The 16,221-nt window shown below is 52.0% G+C and overlaps 1 protein-coding gene across 2 annotated transcripts in view; it reads right to left on the bottom strand.

Moving 5' to 3' along the window:
• Positions 1-16,221, bottom strand: part of XXYLT1 (xyloside xylosyltransferase 1) — a 214,194-nt gene that overhangs the window by 81,464 nt on the left and 116,509 nt on the right. The gene's annotated exons all lie outside the window — the stretch shown is intronic.

Genomic DNA, 16,221 nt, shown 5'->3' with positions numbered 1-16,221 from the left:
ACGTCTGCGCGCACACGAATCATCAGGGGGGCCTCCTTCAAATGCAGGTTCTGGTTCAGGAGGTCTGGAGTGGGGTCGAAGGTCCTGCAGACCACGCTACGAGTCACCGGACTTTCAGCTTCGTAGACATCAGTCAAGATCTGAACTACTTACAGAGGCGTTACTCAGTGCCACTCGCCCAAGCGTCTGCTCCCCATGTCACAGATGCTGATTTCGCATCAGCAAGAAGCTAAGTAACTTGCCCGGGGCCAACAAGGAAGAAGCAGCCACTTACTCACGGGCCAGCCTGTCAGCTCTTACGGGCTTATAGCTTCTTTTCTGTTACCCCCTCACCCCTACCCTGGGATCCCTGGGGGACTAGGACTTAATAGCTCATTTCCATGGACTCTCAAAATGGTGCCAGGGCAAGGGAGGGGAGGGAAGGAGAAGAGAGGGAAAGAAAGGGAACAGAAAACCAACAGTCACTAGCACCAGGTGAAGTCTGTTATGGAAACACACCCTTGCTTGCCGGCTGACGCAGACAAGGGTCCTGCTGGTCCCATCCCCCGGGGCCTAGAAGAAAAACAGGCAAAGGATATAAACAGGCAATTCACGGAGAAGCAAATGCAAATGGCCGACAATCATGAGAGGAAACTTGGACTCAACAGGAGTCAGAGAAATGATAATCAAAGCAGCAACGGGCTATGACTGTCTACCCGTCAGACTGACTAGCACTAACAAGGGAGTAACAATTAATGCTGTGGGGATGGGGGAATGGGTACTCTCACCAAGTACTCATGGAAATGAGAACTGTTGTACTTTTGGGGGAAAACAATCTGGAAACATCTATCAAAAAATATAAATACCATACCCTTCAGCACAGCGCTCTTACCCTCGGGAATCTGTCCCTAGGAAAGTAAAGTGGTAGTTCATAAGGAGCTTTACCGAGGCTATGGAGGTAGTTCTTTATAAGTAAAAAAACGGAGACAAAGGGAATGCCCAACAATATAAGAATAAAATATGGACCATCCCTTCCATGGAATAAAAAGGATGAATTGGAGGCATACCAGTTGACTTGGAGGGATTTTCCTTTGAAGTATTGATGAACAAGAAAAGCAGTATGCAGTAAATGTGACTAATATCCCCTTTTTATAAAACCACGACTTTTTTTTAGAAAGCTGGTACACATATTTATGTTTATGTGTTGTATAACTGTATAATTTTTACAAGCATAAACTAAAGTATAGAGGATTCCAAGCTGTTACGGTGAGTTATTTAGTGCGGGGCCCAGACAGGGAAGCAAGGGAAACAAAGACAGCAAGACCCACGCACAGCCAAGAAAGCGCGCACGCACGCACGCACCCGTCCCTGCGTTGATAAGCGATGACTGATGAGAAGGCCACAATCTGGGGGGTCCTTGTCTCCTCCAGTCCCCACTTCCCGCTCACATGGCTGCTGGAAGGGAAGCCTGCCACTCTGCCATGCTGCTATTTTCAGGAAATGTCTCCACTGGCTGCAAGGTATGAATATGGAAGTCTGATATCATACGTTCTCTCCTCTATCAAGGATCCACCCAAATTGCCACCAGTCATGACAGCCAAGCTGCACTCAAACTCAGCTCTTGTCTACAGAAATCATGATGGGCCTGTTCTGCTACCACCATCATCGTTGCCCAGAGTGACTAAGGCTAAGACCAAATGCATGGGTCCCACGTGGGCAGGGATCTTTCCTGATCCTTTTCATCCTTTGGGGTGTCTTCCCCACGGCCCCATTCTGGACTGGCTCAGTGCTTGTGGGCAGCCGTCTCTACAGGACACTGGGGAGGGTGCAATCACAGGCCAACAATATAAAGGGAGATGGTCATCTCATTCCCCCACTCAGGACTGGAGATGCCATTCCCTGGACCCCATGTCGCAGCCTGCCCATCAGAGGAATGCAACTTTCCGGAGAAAATTCACTCTGCTCAGGACAACAGATTCTATTTTCTGAAGACTACACTTGCTAGTGAGTTCCTTTTTTATACTACGCTGAATTTCAGCCCCTTCAAAGTTCTACTGTCTGGTGTAAGTCCTACCCCCTGGAGCCATAAGGAACAAGTGTATTTCCTCTCTCACATGAGGACTGTGATAATGCCCCCTCCCCTCCCCCATGTGTTTTCTCTTATCTTGACTAAACATCCCCATTTCCCGCTTTGACTGGCGCTGAGCATGCATCTCAGGAATTTCCTGACGGCAGGTCAAGTTGTTACTCCTTCCATGCAACACGATGATTTTCATAGGATATGGGCAAAGACCCCAAATGTCCAAGCCCTTCAGAGGACCGAGTCGGTACCATCTCTATCAGAAGAAACCTGAAGCAGACATGGGCAGGATGGGGAGGAAGGCAGTTCCAAAACCCTTCCCCGTTTTCTCAAAAGCCCCGCTCTGACGACCGTGTAAGCAGCCCATGACCGGTGTTCTAACACAGAGGTCTACGGCCCAGCTTCCACGCCCAGCTCCAGATGCTCCTCTGGCCCTGACTTAACACAAGGAGGGCTGCAGAGATTAAAGACGCGACAGAAGGAACAGGGAGATGCAGTTGAGTCGCATGTCCTCAAGGAGGCAAAGGAACACCTTGGCGCCCCTTGCAATCATCCTGAAAGGCGGTGGGCTGTGGTGGGGGCACTGGGCCCCCAGGGCACAATTCGGAATGTAACAATTCAGAATCAGAGAGACCTGGGCCCGGAGGGTTAGAGCCCCAGTCCTGGAAATAGCTTTTAGGGACGAAGACAACAGGTGGCGGGTCCACAATGTTTTAGAATCTCCCCAGCTGAGGCAGTATGCTTTCAAATGCAGTGCCTCCAAGGAAGAATCCTAGCAGGGGTTGAAGGGTGCTGCGTTCACGGGGGCTCCGTCAGTTGTTAGCTGAGCGACATCGGGCAGGTCATCTCCCTGCTTCAAGCCTCAGGTTGGTCTCTGAGGACATGGAGATACCATCTGTATCATGAAACAGAAACAAAGGTCCGATACGGGATGTTACTATGTGCGCGACAATTGCCGCATAAACGTGACTTTACTGTTCCTGCTGACGGTAGGCCTTTGAAGGTGGGTCTGGAAACAGAGTTGCATGGCTAGTAGCGAGGATGAAATTGCTCGCTGTCACTGGGTGATACCCCCGAGCCACTTTTCCTGACCAGATGGAAAGAATGGACTAGAAACCGAGTGAGAACTAACGGCTCTTCCCAGCGTAAACAGGCCCGGCACAGAGGAGGAGCCTGAGGCTGGGGAGAGGGCTCCAGCGACATTCACATTCCAGAACAATCAGCTGGACGCTCCCAAAGGAGAGGAGGCCTCAGAGGGGCCAGCTCCCCGGAACAATGCTGAGTCTCCCGAATGCCTCTTTGTTCCATACAGCCCAAAAATCACAAACATTTTTTAACTACCCTGTGTTTTTCTAGCTGTTTTGTTCTTTTCTCAAAGGTCCTGAGATCACAGAAAGCCTTCCAAGAACAATAGCTGGGAAGCCTGCTCTGTGCAGTTGAAACAACAAGGGCGAAGGAGGGAAGGCTGGGAGCAGGGTCAGGGGCTCTGTCCCCAGGCTCCCCCTGGGACGGGAAGCTCCCACTGCGTCCGCAGGATTCCTGCGGGATGACTAGGGCACTGGCTCCACTTCTCCAGGATCAGATTCCAGGCCAAGCTCACATGGTCTCTCTTTTCTCTCTGAAAATGAAGAGCTTAGATTTCTACCCGGTCTTCCGTGTAAGGCCTGCAGCAAGGCCTCAGGGAGGGGATGATCTGTTCGAAGAAGGGCCTCACCCCTCCCACTCTGATGCTGTAGCTGTCCCACCATCCCAGGTGTCTTCCCTCCAAATGCCACTGCTGCCCCTCTGCTGCTCAGAGGCCCCCGCAAGGGCCACAGTGAGGGCAAGCCTGGTAAAGAGCCTGAGACTGTGTGTGGACTCTTAGCTCCACCACTTCCAGGCTCTGAGGCCAGCCTCGAGTGAGCGCACAACCAACCTGCACCTCAGTGTTCTCATCTGGAAAATGGGGGTGATACGAATAATGACTTGATGGAATCACGGTGACCACTGAATAACATTCCACATGGAGTCCTTACCATAGAGCCCGGCACAGGGTGTACCCCAACAACGTTACCGGTAGCAGGACCAACGTAAGCCCACACATCCATGCACTGCTATTAGTACCATTAGCACCACTATTATCCCTTCAGCGTTTTCCCAGAGGAGTCGGGATCCATGAAAAGCTTTTAGTCACTGCTAAAGCCAAAGCCAACCCTTGCTCTCATCATTCTAACTTCATTCGGGACTTCCATTCTCTGTGGCTCACTGAGCACCTACTACGTGGAGTCCTGGAGGGGAAGAGAAAGTGAGCCCCGTGCCAGCTTTCAGGGTGCTCACAGTTCTGGAAGGGTGTAGAGAAGGGGGCTGAAGCCCCAGGCTGGCACAGCTCCTCACGCCATGTCCTATCTCTAGCCCGTTTTCCAGAGTCAGGGTCCCAGGACTTGCTTCTCAGAACCCTTACCCCCAGGTCCTGGGCAGTGCTCCCCCGTGTTGTGGTGCATACGAAGGGTTGTGTGTGTTGTAAGGGGGCGACCAAGGCTGGAGATGGCCTACTACTTCCCCCCTCCCGTAAGCCCCCTCCCCTGTGGCCTAAACACCTGGCCACCAAGGCACCCTCAGCTCAGCCAGCACCTGTCCTTGGAGAACCCCAGGGGGTCTTAGGCTACCAAACCAACACATGTCTGTCTTTCCACCTGAGGGTGTGGACAACTTTCCACTCAGGCCAGCCTGGGCCCTGTCTGGCTGCATCTCCCTAAGCCTCTCGGCAGAAACGTGGCCAAGCACTACCCCAGCTTGAAATTTAAAAAAGAAAGGTTAGGAGAAAAGAGGCTCCCTCTAGTGCATGGAGGAGGGACAGAAAGCCTGGGTCCTTGAGTCCAGAGTAGACGGAGCAACATTCCGGACTCCCTGCCGTGCCCCATCTTTGCTCCTACCCCGAGACCCTGTAGAACACAGCATTCGGTCCTCTGCTGAAGAGCCCCTGAAGGCTCCTTGGCTGCACAGCCCCACCTGACTTTTCGGTCTTATCCGTCCCTGGACCTCACTGTAAAACACCCATTGGCCACACTGGAATATTCTCTGCCCCTTAAGCCCACTCTGTACTTTGTAACCACTGGGGTTTGGAGCTATGAGACACGCTGCCCTGTAGGACGACACCCCAAACTAGAAAGGCTGATGGTTCTGCAGGGAAAACATGGAAGGGCCGTTGGGTAGCCTATGCTTCATCCTAGCTCTGCCATCACCTGGCCCTGTGACCTTGGACAAGGGCCACCCCCTCTCTAGGCCTTGATGTCTTCATCTATAAATAGTGGGTGCTGGACCCAGTAGTCTCTAAAAGCACTTCTAGCACTGAGACTCCACGAGAAACCTCAACCTCCAGGGCCTTAGACTGGCATCCCCCCCACTCCGCGCAGATGGGAGGTAGGCTCTGACACCCGCCTCTACCCCTTCTCTCCAGGCTCCAGGGAAAGGTGGAAAAACCAGCTCAGTATCTAGCCAGAAAGTGCCCTACTCCCGAGCACCCCATAGCCAAACCCAGCAGAGCCTACAACAGGGTGTGCAGGGCTGGTTCCCAAGGCCCTGTTCCCCTGAGCAGCCAGGCTGGGTTCCAGTGGATTCTAATCTGTCCAAAGGGAGAGGGGACCGAAGAGGGGACAGCCAGCCCTAATCACCACGAATCAGCAGGGTGGTGGCCCCACTCTTTCACTTTCACCTTCCTGATGGCACACAACAAATGTACCCACAGCCCCACAGGTGTGACAGTCAGGACAGACGTGCTACCCTTAGTGTCACAGAGCCACAGATAAAGAACATCTGGTGTCCCAGCATCACGGCGCCTGGGACGGTTTGCAGCCCTCCCAGAAAGACGCTGCGCTCGCTGTGCTCAGGGCGCGCTGTGGCGGGCTGGAAAGGACGTGGGGCTGTGAGCCCGGAGGCCTGGGTACTGGCCCGGCTCTGCCTCGAACCAGCTGGGTGACCTTGAAAGAGTCACTTTTATCTGGTCTCGTTTTCCTACGCTGAAAAATGATGGAGCTGGAGGAGATGATTTCTATGTTCCCAGGCAGCTGTGACATTCTATAATTGTACTAAATGGGAACGAGAATCAGATCTAATCAGCGAGAACTAATTCAACCAATGTTTTTAGGTACCTCTAACTTGCAGGAAAAACAAAACTGTATTTTTTTTCTGAATGGCTGGATATGCTACAGAGCGACCTTGGAAAGGGAGAGTGGGGGGGGGCCACCCACCCCTCACAAAGGAGAAGTGCTCGTTCGCCCTGGAGCAAGGGGCCTGCCCGCAACCTGCTGTCAGTGGCCACCCCCCAGCCTCACTGTTGGCAAGCCCACCACCTCCGAGCTGATAGAATTAGAGCGGAATTAACCCGTATCAATCTTCCCTCTCCCAACTGATGAGGCTTTGGGGACTGTGGGAAAGCACTGGAGGTGCCACCGCCGGAGTCATTAACATCTGTGACACAGCCGAGAACTCTCCCTGGAACAGCTCTGGAGGCAGAAGACAAGTGAGCCCCAAGAGCTGGAAGGCCGGGGTCTGAAGAAGCTCGTTGGCTGAATTATTAATGGGACTCTGAATACTGCTCAAGTTTCCCATGACAGATGGTTTTGCGAGCTGCTGGCTCTGAGGCCGGTTAGGAATGACTGTGGATTCTGAGGCAGTGGCAGCACCCGTGAGTGTCTTAAAATGTCTCCGGAACCCGCGGCAGGAAATTCGGTCAGTCGTCTCCCCAGACGCTGGCGTGATAATCACAGAGGACGAAGGAGAGCTGGATGCTGTGGGGTCTGGGGCCATTGCCCCACACGGGCTTCTGTCCCCCAGCCCAGAGCATCACCACAGCCCTGGTTACACAGCACCAGAGCAGAAAGGGACTTCAGGGGTCCCTGGGCCAGCCGGTTCTGTGGAGTCTCAGAGCCTCGGGCAAATAGGCGCCCTGTGAGAAAAGGGATCTAGGTTCAACAATGCTAGGCCGGACTGTGTACTTGAGGACTTCCGAGGGTCTTTAATGTGCTCTGAGAATCTAGATGAGGAGAGTAAAATTTATGTATTTATATAAAATATTCACTCGCCCAAATTTTCTCCAGTACATGTCCTGGGACTGGAATTCCGTGGAACTCACCTTAAGAAGTGGGTGACGGACCTTAAGGAGGGCACGAGATGTAATGAGCACTGGGTATTATATAAGACTGATGAATCACTGACCTCTACCTCTGAAACCAAGAATACATTACATGTCAATTGGATTCAAATTAAAAAAAAAAAAAAAAAAAGTGTGGCCCTAGAAGGCAGCCCTTATTTTACAGATGAAGAGGCACGGGGACAGAGCTGTCCCACAGTGAGACAGAGCCCAGGCAGAGTTCCTCATGATAATTGGTAACGTTCCCGGGGCTTTAGGGCAAACTCCAAGGTTTTCTCCAGGAACTGTCAAGATAGCTGGGGACTGAAATGCTTCTGGGAAAGCAATGAGAGCCACCTGGAGAGAAATGGCTCACAATAACAGCAGGAGAGAGCCCCGAGACCTTCTCGCTTGGCACAGAATAACACTTTTTTCCTGATAATAATTTGCTTAATGTTTCTTTATTTTTTTAAGATTTTATTTATTTATTTGACAGAGAGAGAGAGGGAGGGAGAGAGAGCATACAAGCAAGGGGGAGGGCAGGCAGAGGGAGAGGGAGAAGCAGGCTCCCCGCTGAGCAGGGAGCCCAACATGGGGCTCAATCCCAAGACCCTGGGATCATGACCTGAGCTGAAGGCAGAAGCTTAACCTACTGAGCCACCCAGGCGCCCCTGCTTAATATTTCTACGTCTCCCTTGCTACCCTGTGAACTCCATGGAGCAGGGACCACATCTGTTTTGTTCATGAAGGTGTCTCCAGCCCCTGGCACAGGGTCTGGCAGACAGACAGCACTTGGCAACTATTTGCTAACCGATAGCTAATGAGCACATGCCTTAATATCTACGTCCCAGAATCCAAGGCACCTTCAAACTGAGCTCTCTTGTTTCCAGATGCAAGAGCCCCATGGAGAAATAGACCCAAACCATTCACCAGGGCCGTGGGCTGCCCCTGTTGCTTGGGGATGCGGGCAGCCAGGCTCCAGGGGCCACGGCTCGCACTAGAGCTGACTGAAGTATGGAAAGGGCTGGCTCCAGAAAGGCTGGAGTCTGAGCCAGCACTGGAGCCACTTTTTCTGGATGTAAGCCACATCTACATTTCCTATCAATGATGTCAGGTAAGCAAGGCAGCCCTGGGTCATCTGAAGCATGCAGCAGAAACCAGATGCAGTAGGAATAAATGGCATCCCAGCTTCTTTAAGGCCAACCCAGGATCCATTCACTTATTACACATTTACTAAGTAGTTACTCACAAGAGAAAGAAAAGGAAGACCTGGTCCCTGCCCACAAGAAGCTAATAGCCTAGAATGAGAGAAAAGATGGGCGTAGAAGTGACCAGGTAACAAGGAAGACAGGGATATCAGAGATACACAGATAAACTCTTCCCCGAGAATAAGACAAGGAGCATGATTCTGATAGAAAGTTGCAGTGGTATTAAATCCGGGTCCTGAAAAATGACATTTTTGGCTTCCTCTCCTCCTAAAACTATGACCAGAACAGTCCAAAAGAGGTGAGGGATGAGGTGATGGGGAGGAAAGCCGGGACCCAGGCTCCCTTCATTTCCATCTCCCTCCCCCAGGGCTCAGGAGTGAGTCAGGAAGCAGCCCATCAACAAGAAGGTCTTCAGCAAGACTGTCCACAGAAGGGGGGTGGGCGGGAGCATTCCAGCTGGGGTGGAACAGGGGGTGAGGGGCAGAGCCCAGGGTGAGCAGCAGAGGGCTGGGACTGCCATCCTCTCGGCCACCTGATTCAAACCTCTTGGGGTGGGCATGATCCCCAGGCAGGATCCCAGTGCATTCAATCCCTGGGTAGTGCCCAATGGCCCCCAAGCTTCCACATGCAAATCATTCCAACAAAGTGAAGAATCCACATTGCTTTGCAATTGAAATCTTGTGTGAAATAAGTTCAGGCATCCACAGTCAGAATCTGTGGCCAGGAGTGGTCACAGCAGAAGTCCCTACTGGTGTCCATCTGCTGCGGGGGCTGAGCCTCCGTGTGAGGAAAGCTCCAGGAGTCACAGCGGCTTCTGTCCACACACACGGGTTGCACCACAGCACCCCTAACTGGGAAAACGGGAGAACAGAAGGCAGCTGTGGGCCAGACAGACAAAGAGAGAGTCTAGACCATGAGTTTTGTCCTTCAGTCCCCACCACAAGAGTGTCTTCTCAGAAGTGATGGCACAAATAGGAGAGTTGCCTGCTTCTGCTTGGAAGGATGTCTGGAGATGAAAATGGAAATATGGGGGTTGCTGCTCCTCGAGGATTTAATACAATCACTGGGGTCCCTTAGGCTAAACCAAGCATGGCCTTGATGACGCACATGTACGCTGAGCACCCCTGAATGGGAGAGACCAGGAAAAATAGGCCTATCGGGCCAGGTGGACAAGGGACACTGTGACACTGGTTTTCAAGAACCGAGTACACTTTCTTGGCCAAGCTGGACCCTAGGCTGGACACAAAGAAGGGCCTTTTCTAAAACAAAGAGCTCCTAACAAGGGGCGCATCCTTGGTCCCAGCCAGCCCTGAGACGGGGGGGAGTGTCGGATGCCCCATTCTCTGTGGTTTGGTTTCTGCCTGTATCCTGACTGAAGTACTCTGGGGTGGGGATGGGGGTAGGGGGATGGTTCGGAGCAGAGCCTGAGACAAGAGCTGGGGTGCAGACAGTTCGTGAGGTGATTCTAAAAAGCAAGCAAAGGGAGAAAGAGACAGAAAAGAAGAAGCCGACGTGACGGTGCGTCATGAAGACTGCAGCTGTCGGCATGGGCTCCAGCCAGGACCAGACACGCTTGCACAAGCCTCTTGGAACTGCCCTCCGAATGGAGCACTCACCCCCAGGCCCCAGGCCCCACGGGTGAGGGCTGCGTGGGGTGCTGACACCCTCCCCCACTTCTGGGCTGGACACGAGGATGCCTGTGGTGAGGAGGGGTCCCTGGGGCGAGTCAGCTCTCCCAGGACTTCACGGGAGCTGGCGGGGCCTCTGACTCGGGCACCACAGGCTTCTGCTACGAAATGTATCACACGCTTGCTTCACTATATATATTTTCTTTCTTGGCCTCAAAGAAGCTAACCGCTGAGATGAATCTTCTATCAAAGCAATTAAAATATGTGACTTTCTACTTGCTCTTCCTACATCTTTTAAATCTTTTTTTTTTTTTAACATTGCTTAGCTTTCCTTTATTAGAAGCCACCTTAAAAATGTTTGCAAGTTGGGGTGCCTAGATGGCTCAGTCGGTTAAGCATCCGATCTTGGTTCCAGCTTGGGCCTTGATCTCAGGGTCATGAGATGGGGCCCGAGTCAGGCTCCATGCTCAGCACAGAATCTGCTTGGGATTCTTTCCCTCTTCCTCTCCCTCTGCCCCTCCCCTGCTCACTCGCTCTCTTAAAAAAAAAAAAATTTCGCAAGTAGATGGGGGCTAAGGTACAAATAAATCAATAAAAGTATGTGAATTAAAATTTTGACTCGAGCAACCTTGAGCAAGTTCATGACCATCCTTGAGACCGCTGAGAAAGACTGTAGGCAGTACCACAAAACCACATTTAGGAATTACTGCTCTATTGTCAGCGAATGAAACACACCAACAGTGACCAACAGCCACATCACTCACACACACACACACACACTCCATAAGGTTATTTTTAAATTTTGCTTTGTCACAGACCTTCCCTGAGCAAGTCAATGCTGTTTTCTTTTTCTTTTCTGTTTTTTCAAATGAGTTGTGTTCTACTCCTAATTCATGGAAGTGAGGTTGAGAACCCTACTCAGCCTTGTGCAGCCTGAGGCAGGTAAGGCCCACAGGAAAGGCTGCCAGAGCCGGGCCCCGGGGAGCTCCCCGAGCAGCGTAGCAAAGGGATCAGGTGTGCATTCATCCACCCACCCCCTTGGCCCCGGGCTGGCCTGTGGCCACAGACACGCCTGTGCCTCGAAGAACACGTGGTCTGATGGGCACTAAGAGAGCTGAGCGCCCCCTGATCAGAAGGCATCTCCTTGTTGGGAAACGAGATCAGCCGTTCAACTCTTCATTCACTCACTCAGTGAGCATTCACGAGACTGTATGCCAAGCACTGTGTTGCATGCTGGAGGCATAAAGGTGATGGAGACATAATCCCCACTCTCTAGGAAGGAGCTCGTGGCTTTGGATGGGAACTTCCAACTCCAACATTCCTCAGTTCTGTGACAGTCTTGGCAAAGACGCCATGGGACAGAGCGACCTCCAGGGAAGGAAGCATGTGGGGACAGAATGTCCAATCTCGAGAAAGAGGTGAGACAGGGAAACAGGCCGCCCTACAGCGTCCCTCCCCCTTCCCTCGATCTGATGCCCACACTGCCCTCCCCGCAGAAACACAGTCCAACAACAACGCCACGCTGCCTGCCACTGCGGGGAGGGCTCGGCCTCTCAGAAGCCCGCACCCCGCGCTGGTCGCCCAGCGGAAAAACACTGTAAATCTGGCTGCAGGTGATTTGATCTTCCTGTTTGGTTGTGATGTAATTACGATGCCATAAAGCAGAGGGGCCAAAAACCCTCACTGAGAAGCGGAGAGAGGCCTTTCAGCTTCATAGGGACTGTTCTGCAACTCAGGTCAGCCACCAACACCGGGGTCCACGTCACAGAAAGTTCTCCATGTGGATTTTCTGAACTAGGCTAAGAAATTAAATGAAGAGGGCCTGAGAGGTAAACGTGGAGAAACTGTGAAGTCCTGCAGACGGGCATCATCTCTAGAAGAGCCTTTGCTTTCGGAAAAACCTTCCCCGACACAGCTCCCCAGTAAAGCTAACTGTTCAGACATCAGTGCTTGAAAGAGAGGCCTTGGGAAGGCGGGCATGACAGCAAAACCCACATCTAAGCTGCTGGAACTCTCCAACAGTGACGAGATGATCAGAAAGGAATTCTGAAGAATCTCAGAAATGATTATGTAAATCCTCAAAAGTGGGGGATCACGCAAATGTGTCATCTCCTACCACAAAGAACGACAGAGTATCAGAGCTGGAAGGGAGCTTGAAGAACAGTAAACCCAGTCCCTTGTGCAGACAGCCGGTGAACCTAGAGTTGAGAGGAGTGAAAGAGCCCGGTGTGCAGGAGCCCAGGGCCTGCAAGGACCAGGAAGCTGGGACAGGACCAGTGAAGCATGAATGCGTGTGGTCACACCGCTAGCCGGTGGCGGATCCAGGAACACTTGTCACTTTCTAGCATGTGGTCCAGGACTGATTGCTCATTGTGCCTCCCCCCAGGAGGCAAAGGGCCAACCAGCACCTCCTAGCTCACAAACAGGCATCACCACCCAGCAGGATGTCCCAGCTAGAACCCCGCGTGGCACCCCTGTCCTGTAGCGCCCCCACCCTCCTACCACTTTCCCCTCCTTAAATCTCATCCCCACCCCAGGCATTCATGCCTTCACTCCTCTGCAATCCGATTTCCATCATGCAGCCAACTTGACCTTCTGAAAGGGAAAGTGAAACCAGGCCTCCCCACCCACTACAAGGTATAAAGTCCAGAAACTCTGTGTGGTTTTTGAGGCGTTCCATGTCTGATTCTTACCCTGCCCACCTTGGCACCCTGGACTGAACTTTCACAATGCCCCCAAAGCACCCTGGATGTTTCCCATGCAGCTCTCGTTACCGAAAATGTCCTTTCTTCCTGGTCAACCAACCCCCACTTGTCCTCTGGTAAGTGACCTCTCCCTGAAGCCTTCCCTGATTACCCCTAGTTGAGTTCAGGGCCTCTCCCACGTGTTAGCCGAGCCCCTCATCACAATACAGGCCCAGTACTTGCTTACTTGAATGTCTTCCCCCCTGCACCATAAGCTCCTTGACAGTGGTGACTTTTAACTCTGTCTCTTTGTAATCTAAAACACGGGTACGCAATGTATGTTTGCTGTCAAAGAATGAATGACTGACTGACTGAACGAAAGCAACACTAAAAGATGAGAGAGCGGTCACGTCCCAGTGGCCAACAAAGAAATCCAAATGCAGGCTGAGACATTTTAATTCTCCTGGAAAGTAAAAGGGCAGCTAAATCATAAAAATGAAATAAAATTCTTCATCCTTAAAAAAAATGACTTTATACAGATCTGTCAGTACTTATGCTTCTTCCATTCGGGAGAAAATACTGTGTGGGGGCAAGGCGGCACGCTGGCCCTGTCCGCTGCAGCCTTAAAAGCTGTCTCCTTCCGAGAAAAACAGGCTAGCACATACACTGACGTCTCTACGTACACTGCAGCAATAGAACTTCTCCTGCCTTATTTGTTTGCTAACGCCTTTATCAACATATCATTCACATACTATACAGTTCACCCATTCAGTGGTTTGTAGTATATTCAGAGTTATGCAACCATCACCACCATCAATTTTAGAACGTTTTCATCATCTCAAAAAGAAACCCTGTGCCCTACAGCCATCACCCCCCACAAACCTCCCAAGCCATTCCAAAGCAACCATTTGGGCCTATTCTGGACATTTCATGTAAACGGAAGCATAGAATACGTGCTCTTTTGTGACTGGCTTCTTCCACTTAGAATAATGTTTTCAGCTTCCTCCATGTTGTAGCGTGTGTCAGAACCTGGCTCCTTTTTATGGCCAAAAATTATTCCAGTAAATGAATATGCCACATTTTGACTATCCATTCGTCAGTTGAGAGATATGGGCGTTGTTTCCAGCTTCCGGCTGTTACGACGAATGCTGCTGTGAACATCGGTGGACAGGTTTTCAAATGGGCATGTACCTGCAGTTCTTTCGGGTGCCTGCCGACATGTGGAATGGTCACGCTGTATGGTAACTCTGTGTTTGCCTTTTTGAGGAATAGCCCGACTGTTTTCCTAAGTGATCGCACCATTTTGTGTTCACACCAGCAGTGTGTGGGGGCTCCAACTTCTCCACGTGCTCACCACCACCGTGATGACCTGTCCTTTATCACAGCCGTCCCAGTAGGTTGTAGTGGCGTCGTACTGTGGCGGTGAGCCGCATTTCTTTGATGACTAAGGTTCCCTGATGACTAAGGAGGTTGAGCAACTTTTCATGTGCTCTTTGACCATTTGTATACCTCTTCGCCTTTTTGCCAGCTTCACCAAATACTCAGGATGATGCACTCGACTCCCAGGAACTCTGGGTGGATCTCTGGGTCCCTCTCCGAGGACTGCTGGGTACAGCTCCAACCTTCCCACCAGCAGGTAGGACTCACCCAGCAGCACCTTTAGAGAGGACTCTGGAGCTGACTTTGAAGTGACAATGATTCTACTCAACAGACAGGGACTGTGCAGCCTGTTGTCTTTGGGCGACTGCTGGGTCGAGAGGGGCTGGGAGTGAAAGGTATAAATGAGTGACAGTGGACCTCTCCTGCCTTCAAGGACTTGGCAATCAAGCTGTGGAGACACCAGAGCAAGAGTAAATAAATGCTTTAACAGAGCATAAGCAAAGAGCTTCAAGAACGAAGGGAAAGGGAGATGCGATTCCAGTCTAGGGGTGGAGTGCGGCTCAGGGGAGGGCTCAGGGAAGTAGCTATGCTTGAGCTCAGCTTATAAAACAAGGAGGATTTCAACAGCAGGAGTTGGGGAAGGGCATGCCGAGCTAAGGAATCCGCATGCGCAAAGCTTTGGAGGCAGGAAGAGGGGAACAGAGGCAAAAGGCGATCTGGGGCACTGAACTCAAGGCCAGCGCCTTTGAGAATTTGAACAAAAGCACCAGTGCCCACACGCGGCTCACTGTACATACAGTTGCAGGGTGTGGGGAGAGAGGGGAGTGGAGGGAAACGGGTCTGAAAGATCGGGTTGAAGCCAGATCAAAGGGGGCCTTCACACCACACTAAGTGTGGCTTTGTCCCCCAAGCTACAAGGAAGGAAGGAGGGCGGGGCCCCAGGGCCACAGGATCCCCCAGGGTCCGCACAGCTTGGGACCTGCAAATACAATAGCACAGCCAAGGCCTGCAAGTTGTGCAACTGGCAACATTTGGGTGCCGCCCTTCAGGTATGCCACCCAGCCCTCTCCGCTGCAGCCCGCCCTCAGGAATGGACAAAGGAAGCGTTCTCCCTTACGCTGACCTGTTCCATCAGCCCGTCCCACTCCACAGCGGGGAGAAGCAGTCTCTCTCTGTCAGGGGCAACCTAATTACCAAAGATCCAGCCCTCACATTGCTCAATCACCCTAGAATCAGAATCCGGACCAGCTGGAGAAGGTCTCTTTCACCCCTCCTTCCCCATCCCCACCCATTTCTGAACACAGAGTCTTCGCCCATGAAAGGGACACACAGGCCACCGCCTGCAGGGCAAGGGCTCTGACTCGCTGTCTGTAAGGCAGGTCAATTTCTCAGTCCCAGTCCCGCATTTCATCAGCACCTTGCAGGCAAGGGCAGGCCTTGGCTTCGCGGCTGGCTGTCCCGGAGCAAACTCAGATGTATAGCACTTGGCTAACGACAGTATGGCTATTTTTGCAACTCCAGCAAAATGCACCAATCCGCAGTCACAAAGAAGGGCTTCGACTCTGCTGCAGCAAGAAAACACATCTTCAGAAAGCTCCATTGTTTGCAAGAAGACACTTTTCCCCGCTCTCTTTCCTCCACTGTGGCCACAAGTCAACAGTGCAGCAACAGTTCAAACTGAGAAATGACAGCCTCCTTCCAAGAAGACTGTTCTGTGAGCACAGGACGGGCAGGGCCAGCCTGGCAGAGCGGGACGTAGACGACAAATCCTTGGTAAGTGTGGACCGATGGCCCCGACATCTGCAGGCTATCCTCACCACAAAGGACGCAGCCCTGCAGTACTGTAAAGAGAATGCTGGATTACGCTTGAGGCCTGGCTCCTCCATCTTCTACTGTGGGACTTGGGGCCAACTCTGTCAAATGGGTAGGGGACAGGGACAGGGCAGCACAGTGATCGGGAGCAGCGTCCAGATCGGAACCCAGGCTCCACTTTTACAGCTTGAGACACGCCGGGCCTGCGTTTTTGCCTTTCTGTGTCTCTGCTTCCTCACCTGTAAAATGGGCATCGAAACAGAATTAGCCTCAAGGAGCCAGGCTAATCAAACACCCAGCCTTCCCGAGGCGCACGTCAGAACCGCAGCGCCGAGGAGCGACG

This window comes from Ursus maritimus, unplaced genomic scaffold (genome assembly GCF_017311325.1).
Source record: "Ursus maritimus isolate PB19 unplaced genomic scaffold, ASM1731132v1 scaffold_4, whole genome shotgun sequence".
NCBI lineage: Eukaryota > Metazoa > Chordata > Mammalia > Carnivora > Ursidae > Ursus > Ursus maritimus.
This window is presented reverse-complemented; position numbering and strand designations above follow the sequence as displayed.